This window comes from Salvelinus alpinus, chromosome 18, assembly GCF_045679555.1.
Source record: "Salvelinus alpinus chromosome 18, SLU_Salpinus.1, whole genome shotgun sequence".
Taxonomy (NCBI): Eukaryota; Metazoa; Chordata; class Actinopteri; order Salmoniformes; family Salmonidae; genus Salvelinus; species Salvelinus alpinus.
The window spans coordinates 49,409,436-49,422,417 of record NC_092103.1 but is presented as its reverse complement, the minus strand read 5'-3'; the positions used below and the strand labels follow the sequence as shown (position 1 = coordinate 49,422,417).

Sequence of the window (12,982 nt, the reverse complement as noted above, 5' to 3'; positions counted from 1 at the left end):
CAGCGACAGCCCCGAAACCTGAAGGATCTGGAGAAGGTCTGTATGGAGGAGTGGGCCAAAATCCCTGCTGCAGTGTGTGCAAACCTGGTCAAGAACTACAGGAAACGTATGATCTCTGTAATTGCAAACTAAGGTTTCTCTACCAAATATTCAGTTCTGCTTTTCTGATGTATCAAATACTTATGTCATGCAATAAAATGCAAATTAATTACTTAAAAATCATACAATGTGATTTTCTGGATTTTTGTTTTAGATTCCTTCTCTCACAGTTGAAGTGTACCTATGATAAAAATTACAGACCTCTACATGCTTTGTAAGTAGGAAAACCTGCAAAATTGTCAGTGTATCAAATACTTGTTCTCCCCACTGTATATCACACCCTCACTCAACAACATATATCACACCCTCACTCAACAACATATATCCCACCCTCACTCAACATCAGGCACATCAACAACATATATCACACCCTCACTCAACAACATATATCCCACCCTCACTCAACAACATATATCACACCCTCACTCAACAACATATATCACACCCTCACTCAAATTCAGACACGTCAACAACATATATCCTACCCTCACTCAACATCAGGCACATCAACAACATATATCCCACCCTCACTCAACAACATATATCACACCCTCACTCAACAACATATATCACACCCTCACTCAACATATATCCCACCCTCACTCAACATATATCCCACCCTCACTCAACAGACAGGCACGTCAACAACATATATCCCACCCTCACTCAACATATATCCCACCCTCACTCAACAGACAGGCACGTCAACAACATATATCCCACCCTCACTCAACAGTTAACAACATATATCCCACCCTCACTCCAAAACATATATCCCATCCTCACTCAACATCAGACACGTCAACAACATATATCCCTCCCTCACTCAACATCAGACACGTCAACAACATATATCCCACCCTCACTCAACATCAGACACGTCAACAACATATATCCAACCCTCACTCAACAGTCAACAACATATATCCCACCCTCACTCAACAACATATATCACACCCTCACTAAACAACATATATCACACCCTCACTCAACAACATATATCCCACCCTCACTCAACAACATATATCCCACCCTCACTCAACAGACAGGCACGTCAACAACATATATCCCACCCTCACTCAACAGTTAACAACATATATCCCACCCTCACTCAACAACATATATCCCACCCTCACTCAACAACATATATCACACCCTCACTCAACAACATATATCCCACCCTCACTCAACAACATATATCCCACCCTCACTCAACAGACAGGCACGTCAACAACATATATCCCACCCTCACTCAACAGTTAACAACATATATCCCACCCTCACTCAACAACATATATCACACCCTCACTCAACAACATATATCCCACCCTCACTCAACAACATATATCCCACCCTCACTCAACAACATATATCCACCCTCACTCAACAGACAGGCACGTCAACAACATATATCCCACCCTCACTCAACAGTCAACAACATATATCCCACCCTCACTCAACAGTCAACAACATATATCCCACCCTCACTCAACAGTCAACAACATATATCCCACCCTCACTCAACAGTCAACAACATATATCCCTCCCTCACTCAACATCAGACACGTCAACAACATATATCCAACCCTCACTCAACAGTCAACAACATATATCCCACCCTCACTCAACAACATATATCACACCCTCACTCAACAACATATATCACACCCTCACTCAACAACATATATCCCACCCTCACTCAACAACATATATCCCACCCTCACTCAACAGACAGGCACGTCAACAACATATATCCCACCCTCACTCAACAGTTAACAACATATATCCCACCCTCACTCAACAACATATATCCCACCCTCACTCAACAACATATATCACACCCTCACTCAACAACATATATCCCACCCTCACTCAACAACATATATCCCACCCTCACTCAACAGACAGGCACGTCAACAACATATATCCCACCCTCACTCAACAGTTAACAACATATATCCCACCCTCACTCAACAACATATATCACACCCTCACTCAACAACATATATCCCACCCTCACTCAACAACATATATCCCACCCTCACTCAACAACATATATCCACCCTCACTCAACAGACAGGCACGTCAACAACATATATCCCACCCTCACTCAACAGTCAACAACATATATCCCACCCTCACTCAACAGTCAACAACATATATCCCACCCTCACTCAACAGTCAACAACATATATCCCACCCTCACTCAACAGTCAACAACATATATCCCACCCTCACTCAACAGTCAACAACATATATCCCACCCTCACTCAACAGTCAACAACATATATCCCACCCTCACTCAACAGTCAACAACATATATCCCACCCTCACTCAACAGTCAACAACATATATCCCACCCTCACTCAACAGTCAACAACATATATCCACCCTCACTCAACAGACAGGCACGTCAACAACATATATCCCACCCTCACTCAACAGTCAACAACATATATCCCACCCTCACTCAACAACATATATCACACCCTCACTCAACAACATATATCACACCCTCACTCAACAACATATATCCCACCCTCACTCAACAACATATATCCACCCTCACTCAACAGACAGGCACGTCAACAACATATATCCCACCCTCACTCAACAGTCAACAACATATATCCCACCCTCACTCAACAACATATATCCCACCCTCACTCAACAGTCAACAACATATATCCCACCCTCACTCAACAGTCAACAACATATATCCAACAATGTTTTTGAAATGAAAGTAAGCTGAAGAGGTACACTTTTGCAGGTGCACAAAAATGACTATGGGTTTCAATGATATGTTCTCCCTCTCTGTGCTGTTGTTGAGATGGGTTGAGTGATGGTTGCTGTGGTGCCCAAGGTTAGCCGCAGAGGGGGCTAACAGCTCCCCCCTATACCACAGTATATGTCATGGACCAGAGTAATGTCCAGCTGTGTCAGATGACAGTGTGTCTTTAATGCTTTACAGTGCTGAAAGCTTTTCTCTACATGTCCAGATGCCACTCCTAAAAGCAGGATGTAGGACCATTAAATCTTTCCGTCACAGTAAAGCATTAAAACCTACTCTGTCTCTGTCATTACATATCGTTTATATGAGCAGAGCAGAGAGCAGCGTGTTAAAAATCTGAGTCAAAACTCATCGAGCCACGTGCTTCCTCAAAACAACTGACATGTAAAATGCATCGAGCTCTGCCACAGTCCCCGTGGATGACTTCTAGTGCGTGTAGCTAGTTAGAAAAGGGGGATACAAAGTCAAAGTGTGTTGCAAAGTAGGTTAACTGCTCTACTGTGTCCTTGTCATTAATGACTTATAGCACGGTTATAGCACCCATTATGACTCATAGAGGTGTTATAGCACCCATTATGACTCATAGAGGTGTTATAGCACTCATTATGACTCATAGAGGTGTTATAGCACTCATTATGACTTATAGCACTCATTATGACTCATAGAGGTGTTATAGCACTCATTATGCATATCTTTTAAATAACTCTAATAAAGATGTGAGAGTGTCTGATATAAGCTTGGATCAGTCATATATATACACACTATAGAGTCCATGTTGAATCCATCTGTTCAACCATGTAACTGTCTCTTTTACCTTTATTTAACAAAGCAAGTCGGTTAAGAACAAATTCTTATTTTCAATGACAGCCTACCGGGGAACAGTGGGTTAACTGCCTTGTGCAGGTGGCAAAACGACAGATTTTGTACCTTGTCAGCTCGGGGATTCGATCTTGCAACCTTTCGGTTACTAGTCCAACGCTCTAACCACTAGGCTACCTGCCGCCCCTCCACTCTAACCGCTAGGCTACCTGCCGCCCCTCCACTCTAACCGCTAGGCTACCTGCCGCCCCTCCACTCTAACCGCTAGGCTACCTGCCGCCCCTCCGCTCTAACCGCTAGGCTACCTGCCGCCCCTCCGCTCTAACCACTAGGCTACCTGCCGCCCCTACGCTCTAACCACTAGGCTACCTGCCGCCCCTACGCTCTAACCACTAGGCTACCTGCCGCCCCTACGCTCTAACCACTAGGCTACCTGCCGCCCCTCCGCTCTAACCACTAGGCTACCTGCCGCCCCTCCGCTCTAACCACTAGGCTACCTGCCGCCCCTCCGCTCTAACCACTAGGCTACCTGCCGCCCCTCCGCTCTAACCACTAGGCTACCTGCCGCCCCTCCGCTCTAACCACTAGGCTACCTGCAGCCCCTCCGCTCTAACCACTAGGCTACCTGCCGCCCCTCCCCTCTAGCCACTAGGCTACCTGCCGCCCCTCCCCTCTAACCACTAGGCTACCTGCCGCCCCTCCCCTCTAGCCACTAGGCTACCTGCCGCCCCTCCCCTCTAACCACTAGGCTACCTGCCGCCCCTCCCCTCTAGCCACTAGGCTACCTGCCGCCCCTCCCCTCTAGCCACTAGGCTACCTGCCGCCCCTCCCCTCTAGCCACTAGGCTACCTGCCGCCCCTCCACTCTAACCACTAGGCTACCTGCCGCCCCTCCCCTCTAACCACTAGGCTACCTGCCGCCCCTCCACTCTAACCACTAGGCTACCTGCCGCCCCTCCACTCTAGCCACTAGGCTACCTGCCGCCCCTCCCCTCTAACCACTAGGCTACCTGCCGCCCCTCCACTCTAGCCACTAGGCTACCTGCCGCCCCTCCACTCTAGCCACTAGGCTACCTGCCGCCCCTCCACTCTAGCCACTAGGCTACCTGCCGCCCCTCCCCTCTAACCACTAGGCTACCTGCCGCCCCTCCACTCTAACCACTAGGCTACCTGCCGCCCCTCCACTCTAGCCACTAGGCTACCTGCCGCCCCTCCCCTCTAACCACTAGGCTACCTGCCGCCCCTCCCCTCTAACCACTAGGCTACCTGCCGCCCCTCCACTCTAGCCACTAGGCTACCTGCCGCCCCTCCACTCTAACCACTAGGCTACCTGCCGCCCCTCCACTCTAGCCACTAGGCTACCTGCCGCCCCTCCCCTCTAACCACTAGGCTACCTGCCGCCCCTCCACTCTAACCACTAGGCTACCTGCCGCCCCTCCACTCTAGCCACTAGGCTACCTGCCGCCCCTCCCCTCTAACCACTAGGCTACCTGCCGCCCCTCCACTCTAACCACTAGGCTACCTGCCACTCTGTGCTTGGCAGAGTGAAACCAATCCGTTCCCACACATTCCTTTCCCCTGAGACCTTCAACACACGACTTATTCAAACAAATCAAAGGTAGGTCTAGTCACTGTAGTGACCAGGTTTTATGGCTCACTTTGGCATTTATACAATTTCACACATTATCAGTAGTTAGTTACTCTCTGAACTGCAGGTACTTTCAGATAGTGGTGTTTTTTAAGGGGAGGAGAGTCTAGGTGTTTTCCATGTCTGATCTGCTATGAGGAAATGCATGAATTTCCAGTCCTGTATTGTTGAATATGTGGCTAAGATGAAAGAACATACGTATCCAGCGTACCAATGCAACACATGAAAAGGCAGGAAAAGTCAGAGAAAGAGAGGAGAGCCTACGAACTTGAGGGATTTGCCAGACACTGATGCACGTCTTCCTGCCCCATAGGGCATCAGTTAGGGAGGAGGACACGTTAGGACAGGGGTAGGAGCACGTTAGGACAGGGGAAGGAGCACGTTAGGACAGGGGAAGGAGCACGTTAGGACAGGGGTAGGAGCACGTTAGGACAGGGGAAGGAACACGTTAGGACAGGGGTAGGAGCACGTTAGGACAGGGGAAGGAACACGTTAGGACAGGGGCAGGAGCACGTTAGGACAGGGGAAGGAACACGTTAGGACAGGGGCAGGAGCACGTTAGGACAGGAGAAGGAGCACGTTAGGACAGGGGAAGGAGCACGTTAGGACAGGGGAAGGAGCACGTTAGGACAGGGAAAGGAGCACGTTAGGACAGGGGAAGGAACACGTTAGGACAGGGGTAGGAGCACGTTAGGACAGGGGAAGGAACACGTTAGGACAGGGGCAGGAGCACGTTAGGACAGGGGAAGGAACACGTTAGGACAGGGGCAGGAGCACGTTAGGACAGGGGAAGGAGCACGTTAGGACAGGGGAAGGAGCACGTTAGGACAGGGGAAGGAGCACGTTAGGACAGGGGAAGGAGCACGTTAGGACAGGGGAAGGAGCACGTTAGGACAGGGGAAGGAGCACGTTAGGACAGGGGGAGGAGCACGTTAGGACAGGGGATGGAGCACGTTAGGACAGGGTTAGGAGCACGTTAGGACAGGGGTTGGAGCACGTTAGGACAGGGTAGGAGCACGTTAGGACAGTGGGAGGAGCACGTTAGGACAGGGGGAGGAGCACGTTAGGACAGGGAGGGGAGGAGCACGTTAGGACAGGGAGGGGAGGAGCACGTTAGGACAGGGAGGGGAGGAGCACGTTAGGACAGGGGAGGAGCACGTTAGGACAGGGGTTGGAGCACGTTAGGACAGGGTAGGAGCACGTTAGGACAGGGGGAGGAGCACGTTAGGACAGGGGGAGGAGCACATTAGGACAAGGGTTGGAGCACGTTAGGACAGGGTAGGAGCACGTTAGGACAGGGGGAGGAGCACGTTAGGACAGGGGGAGGAGCACATTAGGACAAGGGGAGGAGCACATTAGGACAAGGGGAGGAGCACGTTAGGACAGGGAGGGGGGACGTTAGGACAGGGGAGGAGCACGTTAGGACAGGGGGAGGAGCATGTTAGAACAGGGGGAGGAGCACTTTAGGACAGGGGGAGGACACGTTAGGACAGGGGGAGGAGCACGTTAGGACAGGGGGAGGAGCACGTTAGGACAGGGGGAGGAGCACGTTAGGACAGGGGGAGGAGCACGTTAGGACAGGGGGAGGAGCACGTTAGGACAGGGGGAGGAGCACGTTAGGACAGGGGGAGGAGCACGTTAGGACAGGGGTAGGAGCACGTTAGGACAGGGGATGGAGCATGTTAGGACAGGTCTGGGGGGACCCTTTGGACAGGGGGAGGAGCACGTTAGGACAGGGGGAGGATGATCACGGAGGAGTATGCTCCAGGGCCAATGTTTCAGGTTTTTCGTTTCAGATTGAAAGAGAAAGTGTTAGAATGAGAGTCATGGTAGGAACAGAGGAGTTATTACATAACAGGACTTTGAGACTTAACCAACAATGACAGCAGGCTGAGAACAACATAAGTTAGTCAGCAGCTTTTATACAACAGTACAGAGGGAGGTACAACCGTACAGAGGGAGGTATAACAGTATAGAGGGAGGTACAACAGTATAGAGGGAGGTACAACAGTACAGAGGGAGGTACAACAGTACAGAGGGAGGTACAACAGTACAGAGGGAGGTACAACAGTACAGAGGGAGGTACAACAGTACAGAGGGAGGTACAACAGTACAGAGGGAGGTACAACAGTACAGAGGGAGGTACAACCGTACAGAGGGAGGTACAACCGTACAGAGGGAGGTATAACAGTACAGAGGGAGGTACAACAGTACAGAGGGAGGTACAACCGTACAGAGGGAGGTACAACAGTACACTGATATATACAGCCTTACGAGTAGTAAACTCTCCCAATGGGGGGACTATACATGGATATAGTCTACCATTCCATCTCTAACCAATCCACAAGCTACTTCTTCTTAGGCATGAGGGAAGAAAACAAAAGGGACACAATTCTAATTCTTAATTCAAACTAAAATTGCAAGATTATAAATTGGTATACTGTATAAATTGGTCAATAAGAGCACTGTGCATGTAGCCTGGTTTATACTGTGCATGTAGCCTGGTTTATACTGTGCATGTAGCCTGGTTTATACTGTGCATGTAGCCTGGTTTATACTGTGCATGTAGCCTGGTTTATACTGTGCATGTAGCCTGGTTTGTACTGTGCATGTAGCCTGGTTTATACTGTGCATGTAGCCTGGTTTATACTGTGCATGTAGCCTGGTTTATACTGTGCATGTAGCCTGGTTTATACTGTGCATGTAGCCTGGTTTGTACTGTGCATGTAGCCTGGTTTATACTGTGCATGTAGCCTGGTTTGTACTGTGCATGTAGCCTGGTTTATACTGTGCATGTAGCCTGGTTTATACTGTGCATGTAGCCTGGTTTATACTGTGCATGTAGCCTGGTTTGTACTGTGCATGTAGCCTGGTTTATACTGTGCATGTAGCCTGGTTTGTACTGTGCATGTAGCCTGGTTTATACTGTGCATGTAGCCTGGTTTATACTGTGCATGTAGCCTGGTTTATACTGTGCATGTAGCCTGGTTTATACTGTGCATGTAGCCTGGTTTATACTGTGCATGTAGCCTGGTTTATACTGTGCATGTAGCCTGGTTTATACTGTGCATGTAGCCTGGTTTGTACTGTGCATGTAGCCTGGTTTGTACTGTGCATGTAGCCTGGTTTGTACTGTGCATGTAGCCTGGTTTGTACTGTGCATGTAGCCTGGTTTATACTGTGCATGTAGCCTGGTTTGTACTGTGCATGTAGCCTGGTTTATACTGTGCATGTTGCCTGGTTTATACTGTGCATGTAGCCTGGTTTATACTGTGCATGTAGCCTGGTTGATACTGTGCATGTTAGTAAGGCAGGCTGTGTGAATCATTCAATCCCCCTCTATCCTTAGTCAGGGGTGGTAATTTATTGTTTTCATCCAGCTGTCATTATACTCAATAGTCTGAATTATTGGTCCTTTGTAGTAAAATAACCAGTAGGCAACTTTCTTCTTTACCATTAATGTACATCACACCCTGCATGCACTGAAACAATTTACTTTTAGGTTGAGTAGGTTGAACATTCATTTGAAAAAAAGCCACTGTGTATTGATTTCAACAGAACAGAGTCAACACAGGCTTGAATAAGAGGCCAATAGAAATGTACAGGTGTTCAAATCCATAGGATAATAATATTATCAGATTTAGGCACTGTTCTTTCTCTCGATTGGATACCCCAGAAAATGAGAAGGGGAAAAATGTAGGCAACTGAAAGGCGAAAATTACAGAAAAACAAACTCGCAAATGTATGAATAAATCGAGGCAATGCATAATGAAACCGAAAAGAAACGGAACACAGTTTTAACCTACTCAAATCGTAAACAGCTATTGAAAGTTGAAACATTGTAACATCAAAGGGCAGAAACTTTCGTTGAAACAAGCAACGCAACAAAGTAACGTTATACTTGGATGACCAGAGTACAGCTGCATTCTTTCAATACCCTTTAAAGTGCTATTTAAAAACATTAAATATGCTTTATATAATTTTTTCAGCGTATCGTCCTTACCTGAACTTTAGCTAAATCCAACCATATGCTTCTCCAGCGTCGTTCGACTACAGTCCCCACACACAAATGCCTGTATCCCGCTCGTCCTTCCCACAGCCAGGGAGGAAAACCCGTGTGGAATTACACGGACCAATAGCAACGCCGAGGAGGACCGTGTGGGGGCCACTGAGGATACAACCCGATGTCGCGTTTACAATAAGTGACGAAAGCCAAACAGGTTACTCATTTACATTTATAAGTTGAATTGCAATATCGGCTATTAGATTTTTTTTTATTGAATTCATTACAGCTTTAACAACCACGGGCTGAAAAAGGGTCTCGTTACAAACTAATTTGCATGGCCTACTGTACTTGTGTTTTAACAACAGTGCCATCTCGTGCTGAAACTAGAGAAACACTATTTTACAAAGTCATCTGGTGATGTAAAAAAGAAAGAAAGACCAGCACAAAATCAGAATTATATTCTGTGATTACTTGACATTGGGCACCTCGTCAGCATCTCCAGTGCATTGAGACGTTCTCGACTTCAGACCTGCGTAGCAGTAATGAGTGATTGGAGGTGCAGAATAGGCATTTTTCCCCCCCGGTTGGTTGTACATTTTTTATTTTGACCTTTTTTTGGAAGTACATGCCGGCTGTAATGGAAGTAAATGAAGATAGTTGCTCAGCGAAACTTCATATTTGGTGAGTAACAAACTTATTTGGACATTGTAACGCTTGCAGAGCTGTCTAATGGGAGTTTTAATCTGAGTTTCCCAACGCAGTTAAACCAAAATCACGCCCCGTTATTCAGATGAGGGTTCTACTACGCTCCCATTGGCTAGCTAGTGTTGTCTCACTCGATCAGCGCAGAGACATTCTAAGGTAAGGATGGAAAGTCTAATTTAATAATTAGCTGCCTACCATAATGCAGACCTATTATCATCGTGTTTGGTAACATTTGTCTATGTATTTATTTTCAGAGTTTCAATGAGTTGTAAAAATGTCTCAGAGAACTCTGCTGAATTCCCTCAATTAAAGGTCAGCTAAGTTAAACTGAGGCTACTTAACATTACTAGATCGGTATTTGAAGTTGTTATATTATCATAAGTAGTCTATTATCAGGTAAAAAGCATATGCTTATTATTCATAATTTCTTAAATATGTATTAGCTAATAATTCAGTCATATATACTATGCTACAGCCATTGAATCTGTCATTGAGCGTTAAGGGACGGTAATGGCTAGCTCTGTCTACGACATTATGTTATTCTATTTTTCAATCTTGAAATACAAAGGGCAAATGTTCTTAATCAGTGACTGAAATTTCGCGCTATGTGATACTCACTTCCGGACTTGGAGAGAGCTCAAAGCGTTGTAGAACGCCTCTCTGAATATAACGGGGCGTTGTTTTGGCTTAACTGTGACGGGAACAAGAAAGACGGGGGCGTTAGAGGAGACACGTCATAATCATAGTCGTTTATGGCGCTTTCAAGACAACTGGGAACTCGGGGGAAAACGAGGTTGAATCATGCGTTCAGTGATCTTTAGGTCGGAAAGTCGAAGCTCTAGAAATAGGTCAGAGATTCCGACTTGGAATTCCGAGTTGGATGACCATTCAAAACAAATTTTCCCCCCGTCGGAGCTCGTTATTTTCCGATTTCCTAGTTGTCTTGAACGGTCTGAGATTTCCCAGTTCCGAGTTGTTTTGAACGTAGCATTATAATTGGTCTATGGACATGTCTGTAGACCAGGACTTTCCAACACCGTTCCTGGAGAGCTACCGACCGTCCTGTAGGTTTTCACTCCAACCCTAATCTAGCACAGCTGATTCTAATAATGAGCTGGTTGATAAACGGAACCAGGTTAGTTACAACTGGGGTTGATGCAAAACCCTACAGGAGGGTGGCGCTCCAGGACCGGGGTTGGAAAAACTCCCTAGAAAGGCAGGAACCTAGGAAGAAACCTAGAGAGGAACCAGGCTCTGAGGGGTGGCCAGTCCTCTTCTGGCTGTGCCGGGTGGAGATTTTAGGAGTACATGGCCATTAAGGCCTGATCCTTGCCCTTACAAAAAAAGATTGCAGTTTTGAAACTGCAGTCGACTGTGGTATTTTGGACGCAGTAATTGCAGTAATTCCTGCACTCTAACTGCAGTTACACTTCAAAATTACTGCAGTAAAACAAAACGGTTATTTTTGACACAGTATTTGTAGCATACTGCAGTTATACTGCACTCTAACTGTAGCATACTGCAGTTATACTGCACTCTAACTGTAGTTATACTGCAGTTACTGAATACTAACTTTTTTGTAAGGGTGTTCAAACGTTCATAGAGTACCAGCAGGGTCAAATAATAATCACAGTGGTCGTAGAGGGTGCAACAGGTCAGCACCTCAGGAGTAAATGTTAGATGTTAGTTAGCTTTTCATAGCCGAGCATTCAGTGGTCGAGACAACAGGTGCAGTAGAGGGAGAGACAAAGCGAGAGAGAGAGGGGGAGAAGCAGAGAGGGTCAAAAACAGCAGGTCTGGGACAAGCTAGCATGTCCGGTGAACAGGTCAGGGTTCCATAGCCGCAGGCAGAACAGCAGAAACTGGAGCAGCAGAAAGACCAGGTGGACTGGGGACGGCGACAACCGGGAGTCATCAGGCCAGGTAGTCCTGAGGCATGGACCTAGTGCTCAGGTCCTCCGGGAGGGGAGAGAGAGAGAGAGCGATCTGAGAATTAGAGGGAGCATACTTTAGTTCACACAGGACATCAGATAAGATAGGAGAATTACACCAGTCGTCCTCATGTTTCCCCACTGAAACAGTTCGGAACAGTTTGTACATATTATGATGATGACATTTTGTGACGTTCTTGTTTGTTTTGGAACTTCGTCAAGGTTTTTTTTTCAGCTGTTTGGTCATATGCAACGTTATGAGCCTTAAAGATAAAAGGAGGCTCGCGCCCAGAGACAAACTCACACAGAGTAGCACCAAGCTGAAACTGTATTCAGGCCAGTTCAGGACCTCTTTAGGCCTGTTTGTTTTACGTGGCCAGAAACACACCCTTGAGTTTAAAATAGTTGAGGCTAGTCAACAGCCATTACTGTCAGCTTCTACATGCGAGCGCCTTGGGCTTATTAACTTTACCATCCCAGCTGATCTTAACATTATAGACAAAGTCCAGGCTAGGCCCCTGAGCAAGGAGACACTCCTAAGCAAGTACCATGTCTTCAACGCACCGGTCGAGTCAGTTCCCGGCGAAGTCCACTTTGAGTTGGACGCAGCAATCCAGCCTGTCCAGTGTGCACCCCGTAATGTACCAGTAGCCATGAAAGCAGCTACGAAGGCTCAGCTTGACAAATACGAAGCAGATGGCCACATCATATCCGTCAACGAGCCTACAGACTGGATAAGTAATACGGTTATCGTCAAGAAACCAGACAAGCTACGGATATGCATTGATCCTAAACACCTCAACCGGGCGCTGCGACGTTCACATTACATTATGCCCACGTTGGAGGATGTTCTTTACAAGCTCCCAAAGGCCAGAGTCTTCACGCTTGTGGACGCCAGAGATGCCTTCCTGCAGTGCAAGCTCGACGAGCCCAGCAGCTACATGACCACCTTTTGGACACCCTGGGGCAGGAAGAGGTGGTTGA

The 12,982-nt window shown here is 47.2% G+C and overlaps 1 protein-coding gene across 3 annotated transcripts in view; it reads right to left on the bottom strand.

The window, feature by feature from the left end:
* LOC139544431 (MOB kinase activator 3B) overlaps positions 1–9,555 on the bottom strand; it is a 138,425-nt gene extending 128,870 nt beyond the window's left edge. For all 3 annotated transcript variants that reach the window (XM_071351512.1, XM_071351513.1, XM_071351514.1), the window contains exon 1: positions 9,360–9,555. The gene's annotated coding sequence lies outside the window, so the exon portion shown is untranslated. The remainder of the gene's footprint in view (positions 1–9,359) is intronic.
* Positions 9,556–12,982: the final 3,427 nt, after the last annotated feature.